This window comes from Callospermophilus lateralis, unplaced genomic scaffold, assembly GCF_048772815.1.
Source record: "Callospermophilus lateralis isolate mCalLat2 unplaced genomic scaffold, mCalLat2.hap1 Scaffold_89, whole genome shotgun sequence".
Lineage (NCBI taxonomy): Eukaryota > Metazoa > Chordata > Mammalia > Rodentia > Sciuridae > Callospermophilus > Callospermophilus lateralis.
Window position 1 is genome coordinate 508,964 of NW_027517018.1, and position 21,701 is coordinate 530,664.

General features: G+C 44.0%; 1 pseudogene; it reads right to left on the minus strand.

The window, feature by feature from the left end:
• Positions 1-1,581: 1,581 nt before the first annotated feature.
• LOC143390067 (potassium voltage-gated channel subfamily KQT member 3-like) overlaps positions 1,582-21,701 on the minus strand; it is a 67,800-nt pseudogene continuing 47,680 nt past the window's right edge.

Consider the following 21,701-nt stretch of genomic DNA (forward strand, 5'->3'; position numbering starts at 1 on the left):
GCAACTACCCACACAACCAGTGCTTAGATGGGTGAGCAGAGTAAGACAATAGATACTATGGATGGTCCATTAGCTAATGTAGCCCATGCCTAACAGAAGCCTTTTCTATCAGTCTTTGAGAGAGTTGCAACATCTCTGTAGAGGCCACAGGTGATTTGTGTGAAATATTAATGCTTTTACAATAGTGCTCTTCAGGCCATACACTTACCCTCAGTGAGTCATGGCTATGTGCAGTTCTACTATTTTCACTGAAAAAGTCTGTAGGAGTAAAATTGGAGGTTCTGGAGATTTTGCCTACTTACTTAATAATAGATCAAGCTTGTTTGTATAATTTTTTTTTCTGGATCCCAAATGCAATGTATTGAGTAAGCATATTTTGCAATAAAAGCAGATAGCCTCTTCCCCTGGATAAAATATGGCAATTCCTTCCCATATGACACAGAGTACTGGTGTCTTGGCATGATTTCTGGGTCCTAATGAGAGAGAGGAGGGAAGAGTATAGGGTAGGGAGGGAGTCAGCAGATGGGGCTTTGAGTCCTGGTTCTCCATGGGACAACAGAGTGACCCCAGCCATGTCATTATACCTGAGCTTAAGATTTCTCATTTTTAAAAGGAATCCTTTAGAAAATATAATTACTGCATCCCCTCTTGATTGTAATTTCTGCTTTGGATATGGAGAAGAATCTGTACTGGAACCTTATTTTGAAGATACTGAACTTAGCTCCTGCCTAGAGGAGCACTTCACTTCTGGCAAATTTCATTATCTTTGCCTACATAATTTTGGAACTACTTTAGTTTGTGTGCTTGTGTGTGTTGGGTGTGTATGTGCTGTGTGTGTGTGTGTGTGTGTGTGTGTGTGTGTGTGTGTGTGTGTGGTGATTTCTCCCCTCTGATTCGTAACACATGTGAAATTCTACACTTGGGGTCACCAACACCTTTTTACAGATGAGGAAAGAGGCAGAAAAACGGAGGTCCCTTTGAGAGCTTTGAAATGATTTTGTGGACTTTCTGTTAACATAATCATTTCTAAAATTCTTGGTTTGGGAAATTGGATGACTATCTTTCTTTGTGTCTGCTCATTAGGAAGCTTCTTGGCATGTCATGTGTTTTCGTGGAGAAAATTATTTTCTTGCTTTAGAAAACTGTTAATTACCAGAATATTTTACACAAAGGGGCAGTGATCCTTAAAAAAAAGTAAATTCTATTCTCTGCTTACCAAAATAAAACTCAAATCAGCCAACCAAACCAACAAACAGCTAGGCTTATCAATAATTTCTCCCGGTACTGGTCCAGTCATGACTAAAAGGAAGAACAGCAGATAAATGTGTGTCCTGGAAGAGATTAGCCATACCAACTTATATTGGGTCAAGTCATGCAAACCATGCTGAAAGGAAGCAGCTTTGTTGTGGTGAGGTGGGGAGGAAGAAGGTCGTGAGAAGCCCCTGCTTGCGGGGGGCCACCACGCACGATCATGCACTTGATGGAGTCATTGGTTTCCCACTGGTAAGCGCTGGATGTGAGAGTAAGTGAACTATACAGAGTCTGTCTACATTACAAGGAGGAGTCAGCCAGTGACCCCTTTTAAGAGGGCTTGTTGGAAGGGGTTCATATTGAATCCGAAATCTCGTCCCCTGTGGACGACAGAGGCATGCAGCCACTGGGCGTGAAGGGGTCCGTGTCGGTGTCCGTCTCACCCTCAGGTACTGCTTCTCCCTCATCCAGCTTGACCCCGCACTGGGGCCAAACATATAATCATCTCTGTCCTGGGAGATGCTAAAGCCACTAGGAGACCACTCAAGCTCTTCATGATTGACAGACATCAGGGACAGAGGTATGTCACTGTCCCTCGTGATGCTATGCCTCTGCCAGGGCGAGATGTGGTCTGAGTAGTAGCCGTGCAGTTCAGTCTGGTTGTGGTAACTCACTTGGGATTGGAGAATAGTCAAGATCAGCAGGACGGTGGGCTTCTCTGCCTATGTGGATGCAGAGGAAGGCACAGTGGCCCGAACCTTTGCAGAAGTGGGTCCCCCTCGGGGCGGGTTCACTGGGTCATGTGCAAAAAAAAAAACCATAGGGGCCGACTTTAACGATGGACACCTGGTGGAAGTTGTTGGGGGGATCAGGGGCACCTGTCTCAGAATAGTTGCTGATGATGGTTTTTCAAATCAAAATACCTGTTGTCCTCTTTCTTCTCCCCTTCAGCTGGAGAGGAGGTCCCCTTGGTTGGGTAGTACTCAGTGACGTGCACTTGCAGCAATTCCATGTGCTGCATATGCATGTCCACAAGGAAATCCAGCTTCTTCCCCATGTCATGAACCTGGAAAATACAAGGGACTGGGCATGAGTGCTCCCTCTGGGGTAAGCATCAAAGTTATTGGTTGGGGGGGGCATACCATGTATTAAGTTTCCAGAAGGAAAGAGAATTCATGCATTTCTTAAAAATAACAGAAACTAATCATTTATTTTGTGCCTCATAGCAAGCTCTGCGTTAGTGTTAATCTGGAAATAGCTTAGGCAGGGCCTTTCTGGGAGGCAAAGGCTGGAACCAGAGAGATGATTTGAGGAAAGTGTTAAAGGCCTTCATGGTCCCCTAGTGGAAGAGGTGGCCTTGCTCTTTGTTACTACTCCAAGCAAGAAGTAGGAGTTCATGATTTGCAAACATTTTTTTTTTACCCAGAAGCCTGTGCATTCTTGTAGTATGTTTCACCAGAGGCTGATGTGAACCCTGGAGGTGCAGGGGCAGTGTTAGCAGGACATTTTGGAGCTGGAGACCCACCCAGAGCCTTGGGAGTACAGTGGAAGCCACCTCTGATTTGTCTGCCTAAATGGGAAATGTATTTGAATTTTGGGGAGACTATATACACAAGCCAGATGCACATGTATGTGATGTTCTTAATTCTCTGGGAGATGTTGGCATGTGAACAATATCATCCGGGGATATGAAGCACAGTATGAGCCAAGGGTTGAGATGACATCCAAGCCTTCATGACGTCTGACCCACAGAATAGCTGGTGTATGACTCTATTTCACACACTCTGTGACTCATTTAATTTTACAGGGACACAGAGAGATGAAGAAAGTTGTCAAAGGTCATAGACCTGGTAAATGAAAGAACTGAGAATACACATTAAAGTTTTAAAATATGAAATAATGTGGGGCTGGGGTTGTGGCTCAGTGGTAGAGTGCTTGGGAAGTACATGCGAGACCCTGGGTTTAATCCTCAGCACCACATAAAAATAAATAAATAAATAAAATAAAGGTGTTGTGTCCAACTGCAACTAAAAAATAAATATTAGAAAAAAAAACGTGTGTGTGGTCCTGGGGATGGAACCCAGGTACATTCTACCATTGAGCTACATCCCCAGCCCTTTCTATTTTTTTTTTAATTGAGACAGGGTTTCAGTAAGTTGCCAAGGCTGGCCTCAAACTTGCAATCCTCCTGCCTCTGCCTCTAGAAGAAACAGCGTTCTTGATGGGCCAAAATACAGAATAATTATTCAAATTTTCTCTCATTTCTTCTGCATTGATCCAATGTGGGTTATGAACAAAATAAAAGAATGGATATGTGTGTAGAGGAAACTGTCAGTGCAAAATTAGGCAAATGATGCTGGAATATGAGCTGTTTGGCTGTGGACATTAAGATGTATGCTACATGGGTGCTGGGGATGGGTAGGTTTCTCTTTTCACACCCACAGCCTGCCCTCCTCCTGGCTACTCCACAACCCAAGCCCTGAGAGGGACTTAGAAAAAGGAGGGGGGAGGCGGTGAGAGATGGGACAGGGCACATCTCTGAGGGACCACCGTGGAGTGCATGGGGTGGCGGTGAGCTATATCCAGGCAGTTCACCTGTGTCAGCTCACTCAATCCTCCCAGCCACTTCATGAGGATTACAATGGGGAAACTGAGGCTTAGAACAATGGATTAGCTTGCATGTGGTCAGCCAGACAATAAAGGCCAACCCAGGGATGAAGCTGCACCTCCTTTTCTGAGTGGTAGTCAGTATTGCTCAAGTATCATGTGTCCCTATGAAAAGTGGCATTTGGAAGTTAGTCCCCATGTTTGCTTTCTGCTGAGGGAACGACCTACCTGTGTTTGGACTTTGACAAACTTCCCCATCATACTTTGGTCTTCCATTTCCAATGTGGATGTTCTGGCTACATATGGTTCATTCCTAGGAAAAGGCCAATGATTCTTTAAGATCATTATATACAGTTTTGCTTTGCAAGATCATTCCTGCTAAGGAGGCCATGACCCCTGAAGACCTACATTCTCACTCTCCTGCTTACCAAGGCTAGAGGGCTCAAGTCTCCAGACTCACGAGAAAAGCTGGTGTTTTCCAGGCTTCCCCACTGATGGTTTCATGCTTACCTTACTGCAGAAAAACTTGAAGGCACTTTGTGTTGAAGTTACTAAAGCACCTGGTAGTGCTGGTGTTTCATCCCTTGCCTTTCAGCCTCTGACTAGAGAGAGCAATGTGTGTGTGCGAAGGTATTGACGGGTTATCTGATCTCTGAAATTCTATACAGTGGGTCTACAGATATTGCATGTGGCCCATTTTACTTAGAATTGAAACAAAAACTGCTTCTGGAATATTTTGCAAAACAAAGGATGCTGGTAGAAATGGGATAAAGATGTGTGGTGCGTTTGCTCTTAGTTTCAATACTTTTATACTTTATATGGATGAGAGAAGACTCACTATTGCTCAGAACTGCTCATGTTATGTCCCTTCTTGTTTTTTCTCTCTCCTAAGCTTTTGCCCTTTAAATCTCTGGACTCTCTTTAGCTGAGCAACTGTGAATTAAAGCAGATGCCATAAACCAGTGACCATGTGCTGCATCTGGCCCCCCAGTGTTTTCTTTGTGCTGCCCAGATTTGAAAATACATAAAAATGGGAAATTGCTTTAAAAATATGGATATCAGTCTTTCTTTAAAAAAAATTGGACTACTTGGCAGCAGAGGCTGTCATTTTTAGGACCAGCAGCAACAGAATAGAGTGACAGTCACTTCCTATAGTCAGGGCATACTTGCTGGGTCCATGGTCCCCTCACTCCATCCCCCAGGCTGTGGCTGAGGAGCAGCTGCCTTTGACCACCACCCTGAGCTCTCCTTATAAATGGAAGGTGCATGATGTCCCTAAGGGAGACTCCTCACTTGCTTCAAACACATTTGAGAATAAAGAGATGAAAGTCTAGCTGTGGGCCTTCTGCAGGACACTTCCTTGTTCAATCTCTCAAATATTTCAGAGGTAAGACCGCTCTCCAATTGCAGTGTGTCAGGGGCCTGATGTGCAATTTCCTTCTCTGCGTTTGTCCTGGGAGAGACACCAGTCTCAGGTGGAAGATGCAGTAAAAGGAACCAGGCTCCTAACAGGAAGTGTTCTTATTTCCTGCTTCAACAAAATTATGTGTCTCCTCTTGCTTCATAACAAGGTGGTTATTTTTTCTCCCAAAACCATGAAAAGAAGCATCATCTACATGGTCTGGGAAGAGAGTTGGGAAGGATCCAGCTGAAGGATTGGGGGTGGGGATGCTCCACAGGCTTGGGCCACAGGGTCCACCAGTCAGTGCACACAAGTCTCACCTGGGAAATTGCTGGGACTGGTAGGTGAACGTTGTCCCTTTCTGAGACTTCTTATGTTTCAGCATGGATGGAGGTCCAGGGGTGAAAATCATGTCTATTCTGAAAGATGCAAAAAATAAAGGGGGAGACATTAAATTACACAAAGCTTTGTTTTAGAAGGAAAACAAGTCATTCTATTTCTGCTTAATTCATATGTGAGTTTGGAATATGTGAGAGAAGGGAAAAGAGACAGAGGAGGAGAAAAACAGAAAGAAAGAGAACTTAGCACAACAGTACATTACCACCCTTTTCTGTCTGATGGCATTGAGAGCATTTTCCCGTCCCTAGGGAGAGGGAAGGAGGCAGACAAACCATTGAGACAGGGTGAGGACTGCATCTTATTATTTTTTACAGGAAATGGCATATGTGTGTGGCAAGCCTGTGTATCTCCCAGCTCTTTTATTCCTCCCCAAACCGTTTAATTAGGGAGTTTTTACAGATGAGTCCTAGACTCCATCTTTCAGTGTGTAGATGCCTGTTGATCTGCAGACATCTCTGGCTATGACCAGGATGGGACCAATCCTGGCTCTGCACCCCACTTCGACTTCTGTGAGACACCAGCTTTCTCTGTGAGCTGGAATGAACGAGAGAGAAATGTGTCCCTTCATGCTGCAGAGTTGGGGTGGAAGCAGGACCATTAAGACCATGCATTTGGAAGTACCCATCTCTGTCTACCCACTGGAAACCCAGCCCATCTCCATGGACAGGCCATATCTCATACTAAACCAGCTTTTCTGACTATCTAGCTCCCTGCAGTATCAGCATGGCTGGGGAAACACAGGCAGTCATTCAGGTGTTCAAGCTCTGGCCACAACTCCTAGGAGTACACTTTCCTGATGAATATTAAAAACTATGACACTGTCACCATTTAGTCTGTGCTTATTAAATTTGGCTGATATTTGTGGAGTCAGGTCTGTCTTAGCCATCATGCTCCCCTCCTTGGTCTCTCAGAGAGCCACACTTGCCTAAAGAACAGAATGTCACACTCAGAACTCGCTCACACATCCGTTTGTTCAACAGGCACTGAGCTTTGACTGCCTGAAACTGTGTGAGGCAAAGTAAGCTTATTTTCAACTTGATGGCATCATTCACTTCCAACCCCTGCAGGGTGGTGTCTCTGTTAACTCTGCAGGAGACTCAAGTGGGGAGACATTATTTGGACAAGCCCAGAAATGACTCACATTCATCTGAGTTGCCTCAATTTCTCTTTAGGTCCCCTACAAGGTAGAGGGTGTGCATCTCATGTGTATTTCTCAGTGTGTGTGTGTGTGTGTGTGTGTGTGTGTGTGTGTGTGTGTGTATTGTGTGTATGTGTGTCTGTATGTCTGTGTTTGTGATCATGTCATTCATACACAGTATATCAGTTAAGATCATCACAAGATATAGGCAGATCTTAGATAGAACTTGTGATGATAGCATATGTGATATCCACAGGCCACCATACTCACTGGGTAATTTGGGTAAATCTTTGGCTCTTTCAGTTTTCATTTCCACATCAGAAATATGGCACCTGTTATGCAATAAACACCTTGAAGATTCTAAAGGGCTAGGTTTATGCACAGTATCCAGGTGCTGAATTAAAATGGTTGCAATTAATAGTGGGACACCAATGCCATTTGCATATTTTCACTATTATAAATAACACTTAGATTTTTAAATATGGTCAAAAATACATATATAGAATTAGCCAGCTGGACTTAATGGGGTTTTGTATTTATTTTTTGCAGCATGCAAAGCAACACAGGGAGAGCCAGAAGAACATTTGCCTCCTCCTCTTTATCAGCCATGATCAGGTGCTGACCTAGGCTGGGCCATGTCAATGATACACAGTATCTTCACAGCCCATTTGGTCTGGTACTTGTTGGCCTTGACGTCCACAATACTTGATGAGAGTTTTTGTCCTTAAATTTTCTCCCCTGCGTTTTCCATTTCTTTTGAATGCCTTTCGCAGTAAGCTCTAAGGTTCACCTGACTTATTCCTGAGTGGCAGGGAGAATGTAGTCCCACCAGGGGAAACTCTCTTACCTGGTATGAAGGTACTTTATCCTGGAAAGCATGTGGAGGTGGCCTGCGGAATACTGCTCAATCACATCCTTCACGTCATAAGGCCTCAACGTCTCCTTGAACTTTTTTTTATAGAGATGGAATTGCAAAATTCTACAAGGCAAAGAAGGGGCATTTGTGCGTCATGCTTGGGGTAAAGGGAACTGTAACAGGAAGCTAGCAAAGTCAGGGCTGGGGAGAGAGAGCAGAGCAAACCACCTGGGGACACTCTGGCTTTTTGTTGCAGTTCTATCCCTTTGAACCGTGCATAATTAGGCCTGCTGGCATCGTTCCTGAAGGATTACCTCACTTTGATCATTTGAACAACGAGACAATAGTAGTAAGGACGAGAGCTAATATGTATTGAGCATTCATTACATACCAGATGCTGAGTATCACACTTATGAACAATCTGCTAATACATCAGTTAGGGTGATTTGACTATGGTTCAGAGAGCTTCTGCACCTCCCTAGGGCTATCTAGCTCATGAGCACAGAGTTGATCCTGTACACTTATGAGTCCTATGCTCTTGGTCATTGTCACAGTGCTTTCTATTTGAGGACAGCTGGTATATCTTCTCCTCAATAGACTCTTTATTTCTTTCACTCTAGGCACTAGAAAAAGTTATTTTCTGGTCTCTGGATTTTCTAAGTCTTCTTGTAACATAGAGAACCTAGAACAGTAGATGAAGTCAAACCCTCACTCCATCTTCCTGGGAAGCAGTAAGGTCAGGCATGATGGGCTGCTGAGGTCCTTGAGAGTCCCTTCTTGAGGGTAACTTCTGCTAAGCAGTATCAACATACATTCTAAAAGTTGGTGTCAGGAGGCACAGCCCCTCCCATTTCCTCCCAACTCATGTTTGCACAGATCTTTGACATGGAGTATTGGAAATCCTTTCTGTTTGTCATGACCCATGGCTCCAGCATGTAACCACCATTTATTTCTACCTGTTGATTATAGCATCCCAATTACTTGCCCTCTTTCCCAAATTATTGCCATTTTATAAGCCTGACCTTTTCCTAGTTTCACTTAAGGTGAGAGTCAGAATTCTAAGGCTCACAGGATAAACCTGCCCCCTGCCTGCTTTTGAAGGTAAAGCCATCCTGGAACTCAGCACGACCACTGCTTCTGCACTATGGTTGGAGAGCTGAACCCTTGCAACAGAGACCTAAGGACCTCGAAGCCTAAAACACCTACTGTCTGGCACCTTACCGAAGAAGTTTGCCAACCCTTGAACTATGGCATCGGGGAAAATGCTAAAAATTAGAGGGCAGAGTCCAGAACATGAAGCAATCCTACAGAGCCTCCCTCTAGGTCAACACAGTCATTAACTAGTTTGCTCTGAATAAGATCCTTTATCTGGTTATGAATCCAGGTGCTGTGTTCTCATCCAGCCATTTCATTCTGTCCATGATGGTGCCGTGAGAAATGAGACCAAGGCTTTGCTGAAGTCCACAGCTTATTATACCCCTGTGCTTTCCAGATCTATAGGACCAGGAATCTTGCTGAAAATATCATGACTGGTTCTTGGACAATCAAATGAGTTCCTCGGATTCACCCTTATGAAGTTTAGCATGCTTGTTGATTTTCTTGAAGAATTCTAAAGCAAACCAGAAATCACCAGGGTAGATTATAGAATCCTCTAACACAGAATCCAAAAGGTCTCCTCTAACGCAGAATCCAAAGGTCTCCAATTTATTATCTTGTTACAATGTTAATAAAGATGGGAAGAAGAAAAGCCATTCTGAGTAAAATGCTGATAAAGGAAGAAAACTCCCTATCAGTATACCCTCTGACACTCTTTTGAATAAATGCTGGTTAAAGCCATAGGAAAAACAGTGTGGCAGTTGGAAGAACTGTCAGGAGGGCAGTGGGGATATGTTTTTAGTAAGGTGAGCAGGAGTCACAAGATAATTGGCCAAGGAGAGCCATTGTTCCTGAGGCAGTTTCCCCCTCAGAGTTTTAATATCCTTTGTTGTTGGCCAGAAGTGACTGGAAGCTTCTTGCCCCTGCCCAAAGCCCATGGGCACTTTACAAGCCATGTCCTGGGGAGCTGAACTGGGCCAGGGAGGCACAAAGGGGATGGGAGTGGTCATTACCTGACGGCTCCGAGGGTTGGCTTGAGAGTGGGGATCATGTCTCGATGAGGAAGTCATTTCCATAGCCCCTGTCTTCTGCCATGGTATCGCCTGTCCCAGCATCTGGGAGGGAGACACAGGTGTCAATGGTAGGCCTCAACACGTGAGGAAGCTCTAAGACCCTCCCTGGAGTACGAGCTTCCAGGCCTCAGGCTTTGTCTCCACTTTGTGGGGCCGCACTTTGGCCTTCAGCTGCCACAGCGCCCACCCTTCCTTGCACCCCCTTTCTTGTCCAGAAGTTTGAGTTAGAAGCCAGAGGGCTGGGGAGGGCATGTGAAGTGGGCAAAATATGTCCCACAGGACCCAAGAGGTCCCATGAGACAGCAATGGACACCTTTGAGGGTCTCAAAGTCTGATAGATCTGAAGTGGGATTCTTTCTCTGCCGGACTGTCCTGGTGACCTTGGGAAGTCACTATCTGTGCCATTCACACTTCACAGGTCCCAGAGTGTACCCAGAAATATGGTGAGAGTCAAGGACCCAGTGGCCTCAGACACTGGAGTCACTGCTTTCCTGCTGGTCCTCCCTCTTCATGAGTAGAAGATGCACACAAGGCCATTGTTCCTATGGCTCCTCAACCCAGAGGGGACTTTTCTGACCCCCCCCCCAGAACTGGGTACTGAGGCGTCCATCTGCAGATGGCTGTGCAACTGGCCTCTGCCTTCAAATTGACCTGCAAAGCTGTTTGCCCTTCAGGGCCACCTCAGAAACCCTGGCAACCTGCCCCCAGCTCCCTGGAGACAGCCAGGAAAGCAGCTAACACGGGAGCCTCCTGTCCTATGAGCCCTGATGCCTGGAGGAACATGAATGAGATGAGGGAGAAGGAGGGAAGGGAGAGGCACTTTGGGGACTCAAGAGTTCTTCAAAGGAGAGGAGGGGAGATGGGGAGGAGGTGGGCTCAGTAGAGCAGAAGTCGGGGAGACAGGCAGAGGATAGGAGGATAGGAGGCCCTTACCTTGGGAGTTCTGCCAGAAAGCGTAGGCTTTCATGCGGAAGGCAGTGCAAAAGCACTCTTTATTGTTTAAGCCAGCAGGCTTTGGCTCTTTAGAAGGACTTTCTTCTATGGCATCTACATTCAGAGGGGTAAATAGCTTTCCTTTAGTATTGCTACCACGAGGATTAGAAAGGCAAACCTGATCCAAGAGACCCAGGTTTGGCTACAAAATAAGCAAAAGTGAACAATTTTCCTCCTTAAGTTTAGGCTCTTGTAACTTCCCATCCCTCTATAAAGAGTCAACATCCTTCTGAAAGGCTGATGGGAAGTGATGCCCAGTGTAGGACAGGGTGGGGCTCACATGCTGGGCACCAGTGCACAACCTCACATCTTGGGAGAGCTCCTCAACTCTCTGGACCCAGCTTCCTCCTATGCTAAAGTGGGGCACACATAAGATACAGTAAGGGCGGACACCCCTCTATGGTTTCCCTTTCTGTAGTTTCAGCTATCTCCTGTCTACCACTATCTGAAAATGTTACTAGAGTGCAATGAAGGATTAAGATATTTTGACAGAATGCATGGACATTGCATAACTTTTATTTTATCCTATTATTATAAATATTTATTACTTGTCATTGCTGTTCATCTCTTACTGTGTCTAAATTGTAAATTAAATTTCATCCTAGGTGTGGGTGTATATGTAAAAAACAAAAAACACCCAGTGTATGTCAGGCTCTGCACCACCTTGTTTCAGGATCCATAGGTATCTTGGATGCATCCCCTGTGGATGAGAGGGCCTACTGGGAGGTGCCTTTCTCATAGTTCATGCTGCAAAGATTTGTTCCTTCTTCATGTCTCTCCCCTCTGTATCAATAACTTTCTGTCTTTCCTTTTTACCACATTGTGTTGCAAAATATGACTTACACAGGCAGATCCTTATTAAATGCCCCTTGAATAGAACTAAATAACATAAAGCCATAAAGTGGCACCTTTAACCTGCCATCCACAGACAGAATCTAGGGGGTCCAGGAACTTGGGCGGAAAATGATACCTTTAAGATTCTAGCCTTTAACTAAAATTTATCATCTCTTTCAATTAACAAATACAGGTAACAAACTCCACCAATATCTCCAATGCCTAAAACTGCCCACAAAACAAATTATAGATAATTGTATGTCCTATTAGTTCAAGGTATTGTTTATGCTCATGGCAGCTTCAAGGTTATCATAGTATTCAACCTGCCACTAGGTCTTGTCCTTTAGTACAACACAATGAAGCATGTATTTGACAGCTCAAATTTTTAAGTATTTAACTCTATTTAATACTTAACAACCAGTTTCTTTTATAACTGCATATTATATTTTATTTATGGATTCAAATAAGTATTCTCAGAAAGAGTCTGTGGGTTTTGCCAGACTTCCACAAAAGTTATTGGCACAAAAAAGTAGTTGATAAAAAATATACAGTTGTCCTGGTACAAAATATCAGCTCCTGGTACAAAATAATACCTCCACTTGAGGTCAGGTCTATCCTTCCCATCTGGCTGACATTGGCCAAGCCATGCTGTTCCTGACCCTCAGGAGCCTCATCTGTAAAATAAAGGTAAGCACTCCCTGTTCCACTGGGTTGCAATGAGATGATGTTGGTCAAATATTTGACAAAGAACATGATACATGGTAGGTGCTCTTTAAATATGAATTTCTTGTGGTGCACAACTGTAATCCCAGCAGCTTGGGAGGCTGAGGCAGGAGAATCATGTGTTCAAAGCCAGCCTCAGCAAAAGCAAGATACTAAGCAACTCAGTGAGACCCTGTCTATAAATAAAATACAAAATAATGCTGGGGATATGGCTCAGTGGTCGAGTGCCCCTGAGTTCAATCCCCAATACATCCCTCCCCAAAAATAAATAGATATGAATTTCTTCCCTCTATTTCCCACCCTCTGTGCTGATGCACTAGTTGACATAAGAAATAGTGATTTCTGTGTGAAGATATCTGGAGAGTCATATTGCATATTTTCCCACATAAATAGGCTCCAGTCATTGGCTTCCTCCCCAGTACTCTACATGGGGCTTAGCACAAAATAGGGTCTCATGAGAGGGTGAATGTGTATGGGGGTTCCATCAGTTCTCTGTGGGCCTGGGACCACTCTGTGTTTTGAGAAGCCAGTGTCACCGCCAAAGCTGTGGGCTTCTGCCTTTGCAGCCGAGGGTTATGTGGAGGGAGGTCCTGGGGTTGGGGCTGTAGGACTCAGGTGACAATGCCAACCCTGCTAAGAACTCCTGCACTCCCTGAGCACCAGGTCCTCATCTGGTACAGGTGCCTGCAACTGCTTCATAGAGGCTTGGGGAGTGTTACACATGATGTTATCTGTGACACATCCTGCCTGCAGCCTGGTAAATAGAAGTCACTAAAAAATATTGTATAAATAAGTAAATAAACAGATGACTATGAGAATAAGCAATGGGCACCCCTTATTTCTTGCTCCCTCTGGGGCTATTCTATCTCATCCCACACTGTTCATGGCAGTTTGGTTGAAGGACCCCATGAATAACCAGCCCAGGGTACATTTAGATAAACTCCAATATTCAACCAGCTTCATCTTCCCTGAGCTGAAGTCAAAATTTTTGGAGCTGCCTTCCTGACCAATATTTGGTGAATAGCAAATAGGCAGAGAAGATGTCAATGGTGGATAAGGCAGGAAGTGAACTGAAAACATAGAGAAGGCAAACCTGCCCACCAAGGAAGAAGAGGCTTTGGCATTTACTTTTCAGGCCATCTTACTTCTTGGCCCCTGCCTACCTGTCCTGCTACACCTCCATCTTTCTATCTTCACCAAACCCTTTGTCCTTCCCAAAGGATCCTCCCACACAAACAGGTCCACCTGCCTGCAGTGCCCTTTTTCACCTCCTCAGACAACCTCATTCCTATCTGCAAACCTATGTACAAGTGTCCCCCCTTGGAAATTAGATACTCCTCATCTGCTTCAAAGTCCTGTTGTATTTCTCTCTGTCATATATTAACACACTGTGTGGAGAAACCATTTCCACATCTGCTAGGCAGAGCCTCTGCCTAGTTATTTTGGGCCTAGCACACTCCCCTGCCCAGTACATCTGGATGCTCAGCATGGTACCTCAGGTCATGGGCTTTGGGAAGAGACATCCTGGTGAACCATGTGACCCAGGACACATAACTTGTGCTCTTTGGTCTCCAGCTTCCTCACAAGCAGAATAAAGACAGTGAGACCGTGCTTCACACAGCTGACAAAGAGTTAAATGCAGTAATGTTTGTAAAGTACTTTGCTCACTGTCTGGGATGCAGGAAGCATTTAATAAATGCTGGCTATCATCATTATCTTGGTAAATAATCCTCTTCTCACAGAAGCAGTGGAAAGCTTACCACATTTGTGAAAATAGTGGATACAATTTCCTGGGCCACAAAAGAAAAGGTTTGTGTGGGTTTTTTAAATTTTATTCTTTTACATGAACTGAGATGAGCTTTGGGGATTTATATATTATTTTCCAGTGCTTCCTAATGCTAGTCTCAAAACACTCAACATTGCACTTTTACCCCTACTGGCAGAAACTAAGTACAGGAGGAGCTTAATTCCAAATAAATTAAGCAAGACAAATGAATGGGAGCCGCTTTATTCTGATTTGAAATTTCAGCATAATTTTGGAATGATAATGAGCAGGCCCTCTTGGTTCTATCTGTGTTGGGACCTAATTCTTTGTCAGTTAAATGCTTTAGTCCAAACTCAGAGTCTGAATTGCTTTGGCCACGTTCACTTAATACTGTGTTGGTCATAGAGGATACCCAGACTGTGTTAAGATCCAGATGTGTAGGGACAAATTCAGAAATCTTGGCTCTGAATTGCTAACAGCTCTTGTGCCTAAGAGGCTTACAGAATTCTTCTTCCAGCAAAGTGTATGATCAGCTTACTTCTTAATTGCATTGCCTGAAATCCAAGACCCCAAAACACAATCAGATGCAAGCAAAGTTCACCACTGAAACATGAGGCCCAATACTACCCTTCTCTGTACAGATCTCTAGTGCACAATCCAGGACTTGTTCCCAGGGTACTGCAGGTCTTGCAAGCAAAGCCCTTCTTGCAGCTGACATCAAATTTCCTTGGAAAGCCTGGGTCCCCTCTTTGTTAGGTACAGACAGTTTCCAAATATGATCTAGAAAAGCTGCAGGTAGATGGACTGGAGACAGAGGGTGAAATCTAGGTGGCTCTGTCCTGGCAGACACAGCCCTTGTCTTGGGCCCTGGCCTGAGGTCTCACCACTCAGGAAACTCCAGCCACATTCAACTCCACAAAGTTCCCTGGCATTCAGCAATAGGCACATGCTGTGACCTCAGCTGGAGAGAACTTTCAGCTTTTCTTTCATCTACATGCCTCTTATTCTTTTCTAAAACTTGGCCTGAGTACCAGCCTCAAGGCTCAGTTATCAGCATGTCTAGGTGCTCAAGGTAATGAGCAGGATAAGTGAAACATCATGCATTGTGCCTTGGCACACTTTACGCTTTCCCATCCATGGCACTTGGCTGTCATCATCAAACCTTTGACTCACAAGGGACCCTTCCACTAAATCAATGGTTTTTGCCTGGGGTGGCTTCAATTCCTCAGTGAAACTTTGGCAATGCCTAGAGACATATTTGGTTGATCCATCTTGGGGAGCTCAACGGGCTTTTAGTGGACAGATGCCAGAGGTGCTGTTAAGCACCCTGAGATGCACAGGACAGACCCCATAACAAAGAATCACCCCTTCTAACTATCCATAGCACTGAGGCTGAACATCCAAAATAAAAGCTTTGAGGCCCACTGGCTCATCCAGTTTGTATGTCCATCTAGCACAGTGGCTGGCACAGATGAGCACTGAAAGCATTATAACGATGCTGAAGGAAGGAAGAAAACATTTGATATTCTGATTAATAAAATGCATCCCACCTTAACTGAGCAAGGAGGGCTGTATAGTAGAAATAATGTGGGCTTTGGAGTAAGAGAGATGGGTTCATGTCTATGCTCTGCAGTTATTATTTCAGATTGGGTAACTCATAAGCTCTTTCTGATTCAGTTTCTTCATCCAAAAATGAAGTTCATATTAATTTATCCAACAGGAGATTTGTCTGAAACCTTGTGAGTGCTAGGTTCTGATAGCGACCTGAGTAGATGCTATAGTTCTTGGCCTCCTGTGAGCTCATGACAAAGTCAGGACAACACAGTCAGCAAACGGATGCATGCACTGCTAGAGATCTGGTGAGAAGGCAAAGGGAGAGCCATGAGGGAGCGCCACAGGTAACTGATGCAGGTAGGGCGGCCAGGAAAGGCCTCTGGAGTGCACAGGAAACCAACTAGAAAGCCAGTCTCCATTGTCCAGATGAAGGTGATGGTGATACTGAAACTAAGACCTGATGGGTAAGAAGGAGCCAGACAGCAAAGAAGCAGGTAAGAGCTCTCCAGCCAGGACGGAGTGAGGGTTCAAGGCAGTGAGGGCCCGGCTCATGCCTCTGAGGGGAGGATATGAGGCCAGGGCATCCCAGGTGAGGGGCAGAGAAGCCTCACCTGGCCATTCCCGTGTGTCACTCAGATGAGGTCAATTTCCTTGGTAAGTGAAATGGAGGTAGGGTACATCCTTTTATCAGATCATTTATACATTGACTTGGCAAGTATTTATAGGGTACATCCTGTATCTCAGGAAAAGCCTTAGTGCCAAGGAGCTCATGGCCTAGAGAGGAAAAGACAATTATAAATGGATTTATTCATATATAAATATATGTGAACATATAATATATATGTATATAACATGTATATATGATTGTGTGTATTTATGCTTATATGTGTGTACATGTATGTGTGTATACATACACACATGTATGCATTATCAGGGAAGCTACAAGTCAGACCCAAGCGCATGATGAGTAAGATATCTGAACCAGGTGAGAAGCGGTGGGAGTTGTCCACTGCTTGCATTCTCATGAGGAACAAGTAGGACCACATATGAAGTTTAAGCATCTATCAAAGCCACAGTGAAGGCAGTTCTTTTCCTTCTGATTAACCATAGAATCACTGATCCTAAGAAGAAAGCATAAAATGGTCAGAGCCAATCTCCCTGTCATTGTAAGGATGTGGCTGAACTTTTCTTCCTCAAGTCCACATAAATCAGAACAGTCAAGGCAGCCCTCATAAAGTGGCAGCTTGAGTCCCCACCAAGAAGCTGGCACAGCACAGAGACCTGTTAAATCAGAGAACATAGCTCTTTCCCTCAGGTTGACAAACAAGTGTGTGGCTACTTATAGAAAAAGGAGGCAATAAGATAAAATCAAAACCTGACTGGCAACATACATAGTAATAAGGCAAGGTCACAGTGCCCAATGGGGGCAGCCATTGTGAAGAAAATGATGGACAGGGAGGATCCATTGCTTATCAGTGCACATTACTGACCATTTTGCAGTAACCTTGCACCCTGTCTTCTTGCATAATGAAATTGAGTTCTTTGTTGATGATCTTCCTCCTTCCTGCAGCTCTCATCCCCCTCCAGGTTATGTTCCTGCATCCCACGTGGCACCTTACCGGTCAACTGGTCACCCAGCCAGGTACCTGTTCAGATCCTGGATGAGCGGTACTGATTGGCTTATATAACTAACCCTCTGAACAGAAAAAGCTAGGAAACCACTAACTTTAGCCTTGAGAAATCATGGAATGTATCTTCCCTGGGCACCTGTAGGCAAGTAGAGGACTTTTGAAGGTGGCATGAGCAAGTTGACAGCCATTTTTCAGAGGACCCTTTCCTATAACTGGAGAAGCTCCCCCACCCCCCGGAAAGCTTCAAAATTCATTTATGTGATCCTTAACTTCACCAGAAGTGCCAAATCCAATCCTCAGTGATATTTTCCATGTATAATAGTCCTCCTTATCTGTGAGCTTATTTTCTGTGGTTTCCTTTACCCGTAGTCAACCATGGCCTAAAATTATTGAATGGAAAGTTACAGAAATACACAAATTGCATGTTTTAAATTGTGTACTGTTCTGAGTAATGTGATGAAATCTTGCATCTCCTACCCTGTTCTACCTGGTAAGTGGATCATCCCTCTGTCTAGCATATCCATGGTGTATATGCTACTCACCCAGTTGTTAGTGGCCATCTCAGTTACCAGACTGACTGTTGAAGTATTACAGTGTTTGTGTTCAAGAAACCCTTATTTTATTTAATAATATCTCTGTATTGCAGGAGGAGTGATCTTGGCAATTTCGACATGCCCATGAGAAGCTGCAAAGTGCTTCCTCTAAATGAAAAGGTGAAAAGCAAAGTAGGATTTTTACACACTCACACCCCCCCACACACACAGCACATCCATGTAACTTTTATTATAGTGCATTCTATAATAGCTCCATTTTATTATTAGCAATCATTGCTAATCGCTTACTGTATTTAATTCATAAATTGAATTTTGACTTACATATGTAAGTGTTCAAATATTGGCCAAATTATGTTATTATATTGTGTGCATATGTATGAATGTGTAATAATAAATCCCATCAATATGTACAACCATAACACACCAGCAAAAAATGTGTTCAAAAAGAACATACCTAAGCACAAACTTGAAAGTTATAACCATTACCTAGAAAAAAAATATTTATTTATTTATGGTACCAGGGACTGAACTCAGGAACACTTAAACACTGAGTGGCTCAGTGTTAAGTATACATATTTATTTATTAGAGACAGGATCTTTCTAAGTTATTTAGGGCCTCACTAAATTGCTGAAGCTGGGTTTGAACTTGCAATACTCCTATGAGGCTTCAAATTTTAGATCATTTTCCTGACTTCAAGGAACATAAAGCAAATTTTTTTTACATTTTTTATTAAATACTTTTATGTAAATTTTTGTAGTATTGTTTTAGTAGAATTTTACTTCTTTGCCATTCAGAATTGACCTCTGTATTCATCTTTATTCATGGTACACAGTATTACATATAGTTCTAGAAGTAACAGTGATGTGGATCGCTTAATCCAACACTACAAAAAAATCAAATATCAAGAGCTGACACAACTTTGCCTTAGAGAGCACCAGACTGGAGTTTGTCCTGTTGTGTTCAAGAACAGTAGAATGTTCATAAATGTTTATGGTTTTGATACTACTGAAGGCTATCACAATGGCTGGATATGTGCTGAAAGCTAAAGTTTCAATTTTGTTGGTTTTTTTAAACAAAGAAATATTTTAAATAAAGCCTAATTCAAATTGTCTCATAGCAAAAGAATAAAATCTTATTAAGTATTAGTGTCATTATAGTGAAATGAAAATGTTGTTACACTTAACACTGTTTTGATAAATATTAGAGGTTAACCCTAATGTAACAAAAATTAAAATAAAACTTCCATCTAAAGTGTGATATTCAGAGTGCAGTTTATCAGTCCTGACCTAGCAATGGCTATGTCTCAGCCACAGAAAATCTCTGGTCCTCTCTGAATATAAATATGTGGTGCAAGGCTGTGTAGTCAGAAACTGAGCAACTCAACATGAGAAGCAGATGCAAAGGGAATCTTGCTCACCCACAAGCCTATACCCATGTTCAGTCTCGGATTGGATGAGCAGACCTTGACTAGCAGAGTTACTGCTAATGAGTCTTTCTCCAAATGCAACCAGTCAGTAAGCACCCAAAGCACCTTTCACTTCACTAGAATACTTCATAATCAGTTGAAGATACAACATCCTGGCCTGTGGGAGCCATCCTGTCCTGCTACCCAGAACCAGATGGGTTTGCATGGTGCTGTGTTCTTCAGAACCTGCCTTCATAGCCTGCCATGTGTTGAAGGGGACAGAGAAATGTACAATCCCAGGTAGAACAGTGTTGGGATGGACTTATGTTAAATAAGTGTATCCTTCTGATTTTTTAAGCAAAATACTCAATTTTCAGGTTGTTTTCTAATTTTTATTCCATGGTAATATCAAAAATTGGAAAGTGTTTAACATTAAAACTTCTAATTGCTAATGAGCACTGAGGAAATAGGAGCTATCAGTTAAAATAAAAATAAAGACAAAATATTTTTCTTGAATATACATATGTGACAGGGTATTAAAAAGCCAGCACCATCTGCTAACTCTAAGGGAGTTAGCTTGTTCACACCACTGCGGCCTTTCTTCATTCAGGGTAGTGTGTTTGCAGCCAACCTCCATGGTGTTGTCTGATGCTAGTCTCCTATCCTGGTAACTGCTGGCCTTTCCTAAAGGTTGTGAGGGAAATGATCTCCCTGTTCAGCCTCCTCTCTAAGGATGGTTCTGTGGATCTTGAGCAGGGATGGCCATCCTTTCCACACTTGATCTTAGCCAAAAGGTCAAGAAGCGATGGCCATCCTTTCCAAAGCACAGATGATTTGCAAGTAACAAGTCAGGTGAACCTGAAAGCAATGGAGTCTAATGAGGCTATTGCTGAACAGGTCCAGAGTTGAATTTATATGAAGCATGTGGTCCACTCTTGCAGTACTCAAAAAAACCATTTACTGTGCTATTGGAGGCCAAAGGGCCAGGACAAATCCCTTCTCACATAGAGGAAAAAATGGTGGTCACATGTATCACTTCTCCCATGTGCAGAGATAAGGCATTGATGCTAAGAATGAAAACTTTGCAGCTTCTATTGGATGTGCTTTCTTTTTAGGAATGAAGGAATATTCTTCCATTTTTTAGCCATTCTTTTGTCATTTCTACAAAATTGCATGTAACTGTATAAGTATTTTTAAAAGAGAGTTTTGTAAATATTTAATATACTGCTAATTTGATTTTCAATTATAAAGGTCAAGTATTCTGTCTTTGGGGTCTTTATGTTTTATAATACTCTGCTAAAAATGAAAAAAAATTGTACCTTTTCAGAATGTTTTAATGTGGATTTAATTTAGTGAAAATAAAAGTTTTTTAAATGTCAAAAAAATGCAATTTAAAAAATTCAAAAAGAATATTTTCCATGGCAATGGCCAAATATGATTTGGTTATGACTGTTGGAATTCTTGTCTTACTATTCTCTTCCTCAAACTTGCCCTTATCCTTATGGCCAAATTGCACTCCATTTTGCCCCTTAAACATTGCATGTGTGTTTTTTTTTTTTTCCCCTCTCGGAAGCTGCAAACACAGTGCAGTTTCTAGATATGTCAGTTCCAGAGCCCACCGAGGAAGTGAACCCAGACTGAACCTGCCAGAGCCCCTGAGGAGGAGACCCCAGCCTGCACCCACCAGATCCCATGGCGGAGGCACCCCAGGCCTGCCTCCACCTGATTATGTGCCCCAGCCCTGCACCCTCCTGAAACCACCAAGGAGGCGCCCCAGGCCTGTGCCCAGCTGAGCCCACTGAGGAGGCTCCTCCAGGTCTGCCTCCAACCAAGCCCACCAAGGAGGCACCCCAGGCCTGCACCCTCCTAAAGCCACCAAGGAGGCGCCCCAGGTCTGTGACCTCCTGAAGCCACCAAGGAGGTTCCCCAGTCCTGCCTCTGCCCAAGCCCACCAAGGAGGTGCCCAAAGCCTGCTTCTGCCTGAGCCCACTGTGGAGGTGCCCCAGGCCTGTGCCCTCCTGAAGGCACCAAGGAGACATCCCAGGACTGCACCCTCCTGAAGTCATCAAGGAGTTGCCCAAGGTCTGCATCTTCCTGAAACCACCAAGGAGGTGCCCCAGGCCTGCTTCCTCCCAAGCCCACCAAGGAGGCACCCCAGGTCTGTGCCCTTGTGAAGCCACCTAGGAGGCGCCCCAGGTCTGCACTCTGCTGAAACCACTGAGGAGGCGGCTCAGGCCTGTGTCCTGCTGAAGCTGCCAATGAAGTGCCCCGGGTCTGTGCCCTCCTGCAGCTACCAAGGAGGCACCCCAGGCCTGTGCCCTCCTGAAGCCACCGATGAGGTGCCCCAGGTCTGTGTCCTGATAAAGCCACCGAGGAGGGGCCCCAGGTCTGTTCCCTGCTAAAGCCACTGAGGAGGTACC